We start from the raw sequence: 7,976 nt of genomic DNA, 5'->3' as shown, positions 1-7,976 counted from the left end.
CAATACAGAAACTGTTACTACTTGTATAAAAAATGTAGTTGATATGTATCTTTATCTAAACAAAACGAAAATAATGACGATATATAGTAGTTGAGAACTCGAGTAAAAATAATTGTCCTTATATGAAAATAATGCAGATTTAACCAGGAAAAGGCGTCGAAGAAAAAAATTCTGTTTGCATTTCTGCGTGTCCTAAGTAATTGCATTGGATGTGTCCCTGTCTCTTATGAAAAAAAATGCCAAGAAACTGAATGTCACTTAGCAACTCACAGCAGAACGTCCCAATGTCAGGACATGACACTAGTCACTTTGTTGACACCGTCGGCGGGAAAACACCTTCTCCCCCATGGTCACACAAGATTCACCGCTCACCTCCACTGCCCAAGCAACTGCAACACTTGTGAGAACACCGCAGGCATCTCTCTCGGGCTCGTAGGATCATACAAGATCGTCGCAGGCTTTAACAACTGGAAGAAATCTTCAGCTTAGTAAACAACGTGCATTGTACCATCCTGGATTCAGTGATGTACTCTTAAGCCTCGCCCCTCAAACTATTTCTCACGATTTTATTTTATTTTATTTTATTTATTTATTTTATTTTTTTTTTTTTTTCATGAGACAGGGACACATCCAATGCAGTTACTCAGGACACACAGAAATGCAAACAGAATTTTTTTCTTCGACGCCTTTTCCTGCTTAAATCTGCATTACTTTCATATAAGGACAATTATTTTTACTCGAGTTCTCAACTACTATATATCGTCATTATTTTCGTTTTGTTTAGATAAAGATACATATCGACTACATTTTTTATACAAGTAGTAACAGTTTCTGTATTGATATGTATTTATAGTTTTCCAAGAAAGAACGCAGAGCATTTATGGTAATTAAGTTATTTTTTCAGAGAAATTCGCTCTGTGGCGCTTAGACACGTGATGCCATCTGGCAACAGAGGCAGTTTCACAAGTCGCCTATTATATACTTTATCACTAAGCGCTCTGTCGTAGGCTTTGCTGCAATCCGTGAATGATATACCAGTATAAATACAGCTTTATTTTCTTACAATGTAGTTATCATTGGAACCAATTGGCACCTAAACAACCTTGCAACTCTGGTGCGTAGCTACGGTAGGTTATTAAAAACGGCGTGCTCTCTCATCACTACTGTTTTACGGCCGGGGGAGCGTCTTTCTCCTTTTAATTAAGAATTTCGGCGGGCCTGTTTGGTGGTATATGTTAGGTGTAGGATAGATAGACTGGCATTTACTTCCTCCCGTAAGACTGTGACATTATATTTGTAAAGCTGCCGAGACACCGTTTCTAAGGACAGAACTACTGGTTGGATGAGTGATTAGTGATTACTGTTAGGTCATAAATAAACATCATATCGATGTCAAGAAAGTATAATATATCAGATTTGTTATGGATTCTCGAATCTGGCTTAAATATTTCTTAATCTCCCTTCATTCATCTTTCTGCACCTTTATTTATGTAGACAAAGTACAGCCCCCGGGCCCAAAGGAATTCATGCGGCTCGACAAATGTTGGTAAATTTGAAAGAGCAAGTTATTAAACAACGCCAAATAGTATTGTGAGCATTCTTTTTCTTCCCGCAAGTGTGCACATGCGTGCGAATGTGGCTTTTTCTTTAGAAGCCTTTAATTTTGTATTTTAAATATTAATGATTTTGGGTTAATATAGTATGCGGCCCTATAAGATTGTGACTTTTTTAATGTGGCCCTAGCACTGAAACGTTTGCCCTCCCCTGTTTTAGAGCATTCTGTTGCTGCAGTGATAGACGCCCTCTGTTCTTAACAAATCACAGGTCCGGTGTTTCATGTGTCCGTCCTCTCACTTTGCATTGTCACGCTGCTGACTGACCTTAGATTTCTCAGCATCACTTGGCGGACGTTCACCTTAACAAAACTTAGCAGTTAATTCACTTGGAAAAGTCACAAAACGCTGCTCATTTTCTGATTTTTCCATTAATTCAGGCAATGGCAAGGCAAACTTTTATTACTTATACCTTTAAAACTCAATTTATTCCTTTGCAATTCACTCGATACAATCTTTGAGACAACTACCCTATTTTTTTCGTTCCTGACATGCACTCCGTAATCCCCCCTCTCTTCCCAGTAGTTTGCCGGTATTATGTCCGTTTATATCCATGAAATATAATGTATAGTGTTTGGAAAATTGAGCAATGATTTCTGGCCAAGATTTATGTTGTAACACCAGGTGCAAATAAATTTATTGCACTCTGCATCAACTGCATTGACCCCGTATAGATTTCGTAACTAAAGGTCATGCTCTCTCTCTCTCTCTCTCTCTCTCTCTCTCTCTCTCTCTCTCTCTCTCTCTCTCTCTCTCTCTCTCTCTCTCTCTCTCTCTCTCAAATCGTTCTCATGTTAAGCGATTTTGATTAGTTTATCAATTAAAGAATCTTGTTAAATGTCATGATACGAATCACTAAAGCGATTTTTGCAAGCTTGCATGTTCGTGTTGAAATGGAATATTGTTATTGAATCCTGAAGAAATTCCACACTCGGTAAATGTGTTAGTGACTGCAATAGCAAACTTTGATGTTTTCGTTAAGTACTTAAGGTGCAGTTACCTCGTTTGATATTATTCTTGCAATGGTTTGAGGCGCTTAAAAGACTCAAAAGACAATGGACTCGTTACAAAATATTTCTTGATTTCTGAAGCTTGTATGTTTGGTCATTGATATTGATTCTTATTTCTCATGTTATCTTATTTATTCAGGTACTTATCAATTTATTTATATTTTGTAATGGGTATTCGTAGGTTTGCTGTTATCCACGACTCTAAAATTAGTGTTTAACGTAGTAAGTTGTGAGGCTCCAAATGGTTCATGATGTGTGTTAGTCCTAAAACTGTATTGATATGTATTGATATTCACGTAGTTGTGTCTTTTTCTACATGTTGAGTATCTTGAACCTTGAACATGCATCAGTATTAGCAGATTAAAAAAAACGCGATGAGCTAAACGTGAAACAAGCTCCTGCAGTTGACTCGTTATCAGGACAGAAGGGTGGAATGTGACGTCAGGACAGGAAGCAGTGAGTAGCCTTCGTCTTTCGCCTGCTCCCAGTGACCCGTGGAACAGAGGAGTGGTGGTTTGTGGTGACGAGTTCCCTCCTGCTGGCGGTGAGTGTTACGAAGATTTAAGTATATTGGTGATGTGTAGTGTTTTATAGTATTGGTAATGGTCCAGTGTAGGTTCAGCGCTCTGTCTCTCTCTTTCTCTTTTCTTTCTGTCACATCTTTATCAGCACAATCAAGACCAACTCTCTCTCTTTTCATTGCCTTCTGTCTCTTATAACTCCTTGCTCCTCTGCTTTTTCATTGTACTGTTAATTACCTATAAATTACTTTCCTGATCATTTTTTTATTTTTCCGTCCAAACATCCACTTCAGTGTTTGCGCATGTGAAATTCCATGTGCGAGTTGAGTTAACTATCCGTTTTAAACTGTGTGCATCGCTTTTCAAAAATATATTTCAAACAAACAGATCATTATGACATTTTGAGTTTAATATCCTCCTCAGGTTTATGGAACTACGGTACATTGCCAAGTGTGGTTCATTAAGTTCACTCTTCACTTTGCATGTGAGGTTGATGAGTTGGAAAGACGTTCAAAGAGAGGAAGGTTTTACGTTAGAACATACGAACTTAAAATAAGGGAAGCTGCAAGCAAGGTCAATATATTGACCTTGGCTGCAAGGAGCCATCAGTCCTGCACGTACCAGTCTCCAGTATAAAACATGCATACTCTTTTCCACCATTCATCCCCATCCATATCTGTCTTATCTTCTTTTAAACCTCAAGGTATATTACAAACTGATTACTGAATCCGTTCCATTTTGTCTATCATTGAGACTCCAGTTCCTTCCCATCTCTTTATTAAACTTTTTTTTCTCTCTAGCTTAAACCCATTATTTGTGGTTATATCCTGGCTGATCCTAAGAATTTTGCTTATCACTTTGTGACGTATATGAGGAGAATGCGTGATAGGAGGAAGGCAAGGAAGATCTGTGTATATTTTATGAAAAGTTATTGATACTTAGGATTCACCATGCTTGACTCGTGTTCGTCAGCACAGGTTTCACGAAAGAATTACAGATAAACCTCTCGGTTCATCACCTTCACGCCAAGTGAACTGCAACCAGAAAAGAAAAGGGAGAGTAAGAAATACTGACAGATGTCCTACCCGAAGATTGGTCTGTGTGTGCGTGCGTGCGTGCATTCATATTGCCAAGTAATTCGTTTGAAAGCGAAACTGAAAAGAGTTGAGTAAAGTCGGCAGTCATTCGGACGTAAGTCATAACGTGGGAAGAGGAGGGTGAGGAGGGAAGGCGAGAGAGACGTGAGTGGAGGGACAGCTGGCGGGAGTAATGCTCGTCACAAAAACGTCATGTTAAATCTTCCGTCCGAATGTATTCTCTCTTCTTGCCAGCTTCAAGTATACCTACGGGCGCTGTAGGCCATAGCGTAAAAAAATAAATAAATGAAAAAAAAAACTTCACCCTCAAAGCTTAGTGAATTTTCTTAATAACACAGACAGTGGCCAATGAATTGTAAGAAGACGAATTAGGGAGGTGTCAGACAAGCTGTGCTAAAATGTGTGTTGATACAAGTTTGTTTTTTGAGATGTTTGCGAAAAACGGTGCCTCATAGGATCCTAAATGGGTAGCACTTGAGTGAGTTTTGGGGGAATAAAAGGTTGCCTATCACAGGCGAAGGAGCGACAACTATCGACAATTACAGGTTATTCATGAAATGGATAATGGGTAAACTTGTAATAGTATTGCAATAGTTACGGTGTCTGGATTGCTCCCACTGGCATCTCCGCTTTATGAATGGAATGGACACCGTAATCGTGTTGTTTCTGCTTGGTCAGAGGATGATATATGTAAATAGGTAGGCATGCAGGGACGGACTCTTGCAGGCTTATCGACGCCTCACTACTGCAATACTTCCCTTGTAAGTTGTGCCCCTGATTAGGACGTGGAGTGGTGTGCATACTGTTATCTGGTTTCAGCCGGTTTGGTTTTAGTGTTCCTAAGAATCGAGAAACGGTACGTTTAAACAAATCAAAACAAAATCCGATAATATCTGTAGGTAATTAATAAATATCGTATAAGTGATGGGTATGCAAATCATGAAAAATTACAATATTATATTGATGTTATATGCCAAATAAAGCATTATAAAAAATAATTAAGTATTTTTGTGGAGTATGTTCATTATAGTCTTTCCACGACGGTCTTCTAGTCGCGGGAAATGGACAACGGTCTTGGATAATTTCCGATGACCCGCTGTCCTCTGAAAATCGGCGTTTTCTGCGACGCGGTCGTCGATATTCCAGACGCGCGACACGCTGTCGCGGGTATACGTGACCGTGTGATAAGGCCTTACATTTTTGTCATTACCGTTGCACTTTTTCCCATTTACGTTTCACACGGCAGTTAAATGGTGGTGGGTACAGGAAGTTGTTAGCGTGCATGGCTTGATTAATTAGTAAGGTGTGCGTCATTAAAGATAGCTGAGTGGTCACTGTGGGGAGATGCTTTGATATAGCATAAGACGTGTGGACTGTGGAAGAGAGGAGGTAGGTATGAGGGGAATACTACTAATATTATTACAAGTACAACGTAGTCGCTTTTTCTGAAGAATTTACCATTTCATCATTTCAAAACCGCGTTCACGTGTCAGGTCAAGGATTTATGGCGATTTCCTTGAGGAGGGTGCGAGCCGTGGGATTTTCCACGGAGAAAGACCACCGACCCAGTGTTTCGTAAAAATTCAGGCGTGTGTGAAATGATTACTCATGAATATCATCTTTCCTCTTCGCTAAGTACACACCTTGACCCAGCGTTTCCTCAGTATAAAGCGGCATAAGAAACCTACGGGACGTGCTTGTGCCGGCACTGTTTGACTTATTAACAACGTCTTGTGTGAGCTGGCCAAGTTTTTCAATAAACGCGCGTTGCTGTAGTGACGGCATTCCTCGAGCATGACTTTTTTTTCCCAAGAAAACTTACTTTCATGAGTATTATAGAAAGTTGAGATCTTTTGAAACATTAATATGAAGGATAAAGTTATAGGTAATTACCTCATATTTCAATATTTGAGGAACAGACAGACTAGCAGTTTTCAGACAGTGAGAAGGCGGCTGTTTAGAGAGTACGGGGAAGGTTATTGCTGAACTAAACCGAGTGCCACTTATCAGCAGGAAGTATTGACCATACTGAGGTTAGGTGGTTATAGGCGCCATTGTTGTTTACTGACTCTACTGCTCAGCCTCCTGATGCTGTTAACTTTTTATTGTATAAATCTGTTTTAAAATGTTTCTTCTTCCTCGCCTACTTGGGAATGTTGAAACCATTCTGTGGAAGCCTGCAGGAAAATCACGAAAAATAGAATAGGTAGACAGATAGTTACCCAATGAGTAATTTGTTACTTCAATTATTAATTTTTATATATACAAGTTTTTTTTTCGTAGGTTGGTGGGGACTGGTCAAGACAGTTGGTGTCTTGGGGTCACAGTGGCCAGTATGATACGTGGTGCTCAACAATCATGGACACGTAATTATTAAGATTACAACTGTGTAACATTACCTTCGTAACATGGAAGAATAGATCACCACGTGGTTCCATATTACCATCTTTTTTCCAGTAGTGGTTTGTAAGGTAGGTTATATCAAAGTTTCATCTCCAGTGCAAGGTCAAACTAGGTTAACGAAAATTATGGGAAGAGCTGCTTTCGTGCTTATGATAAACCTGCTTCATTTGGAAGACCAATCATATCTTCAAGTTATCTTTTCCTTAACCTCAAGTTGCAGGTAGTTCTAATGGATCCTAATGAACCCAGACCCCGTGACTTGCAAATGAATAGAAACTCAGACGTGAGACGGGAACATGCAGACGGATTAGTCATAAGCAATACGTCTGCACCCTGCTGCTCTGTGCCATGGGGAGCAGGTGTTTTCATAGGACACTTCTCTGTAAGTGCATCTGACAGTATTGTCATGTATGGTGTTACAACGCGTCAAGTTAGACTTGTATTTGAGTTCTTGAGGGTGGTGGAGCAAGGGGGTTTATATAGGGAGCAAGATGTCTGCGGCACTTCGTCACTACTCTGTTGGAAGTAATAGAAATGATTAATAGACTTTATCCTTAACTTAGTAAGGTCGTTGACCTTCTTGAATAAAACGAAGAGAACGCCACGGAAAGGCTGCCATCAACTGCCAACGGTACCCGCAGAATGTGCATTTACTACAAAATATAAAAGATGGTGCAGTGTGCACTGAATGTTGAAGGAAAGGAGTATGGATTTAGCTTAAATGTAGGGAGGGCTTCTCTTGCAGACATTACCACTACAGACCATTTTGGCCAGCAGTCACACAAGACTCGCTTACACTGTCAGACAGTTGTCAGTGGCTAAACTTTAATTCGTTAGTTAATAGTGAAAGCTTATGTTCTTAGAATGAAACCAGCCAATACCTTCTTTAAGTTGATTAAAACTTTTTTTTGTCGTTATTCAGGATTTTTAAGACTAAATGCCTGTATCATGTTAGGAATTGGGATATATTAATTGTATTTCATAATGTAGTATCCCAAGATTCCTTCAAAAGTTATATCATACAATTAGTGGTCCAGGATGTTTTTGAGAATATTTTTAGGTGTTTTTTAGATTCTCTCAGGTATTTAAGGACATTTTTAAACTTTAAATCTCAACTGAACTCTCTCTTCTTTTGGAATTGTGTGTGTGTGTGTGTGTGTGTGTGTGTGTGTGTGTAATTCACCTCGGTCGCCTGCTGGTTACCCAGCCAGTCTTCCCCATTACGGAGCGAGCTCAGAGCTCATAGACCGATCTTCGGGTAGGACTGAGGCCACAAAACACACAACACACACCGGGAAAGCGAGGCCACAACCCCTTGAATTACATCCCGTA

At 39.6% G+C, this 7,976-nt stretch overlaps 1 long non-coding RNA gene across 1 annotated transcript in view; it reads left to right on the top strand.

Moving 5' to 3' along the window:
- Positions 1-6,573: 6,573 nt before the first annotated feature.
- Positions 6,574-7,976, top strand: part of LOC123513600 — an 8,512-nt gene continuing 7,109 nt past the window's right edge. Inside the window, exon 1 of the long non-coding RNA XR_006677410.1 lies at positions 6,574-6,712. This is a non-coding gene — a long non-coding RNA (uncharacterized LOC123513600). The remainder of the gene's footprint in view (positions 6,713-7,976) is intronic.

Source organism: Portunus trituberculatus, chromosome 36 (genome assembly GCF_017591435.1).
Source record: "Portunus trituberculatus isolate SZX2019 chromosome 36, ASM1759143v1, whole genome shotgun sequence".
Lineage (NCBI taxonomy): Eukaryota > Metazoa > Arthropoda > Malacostraca > Decapoda > Portunidae > Portunus > Portunus trituberculatus.
The sequence above is the reverse complement of the archived record's forward strand: the minus strand, read 5'-3'. Positions and strand labels throughout refer to the sequence as shown.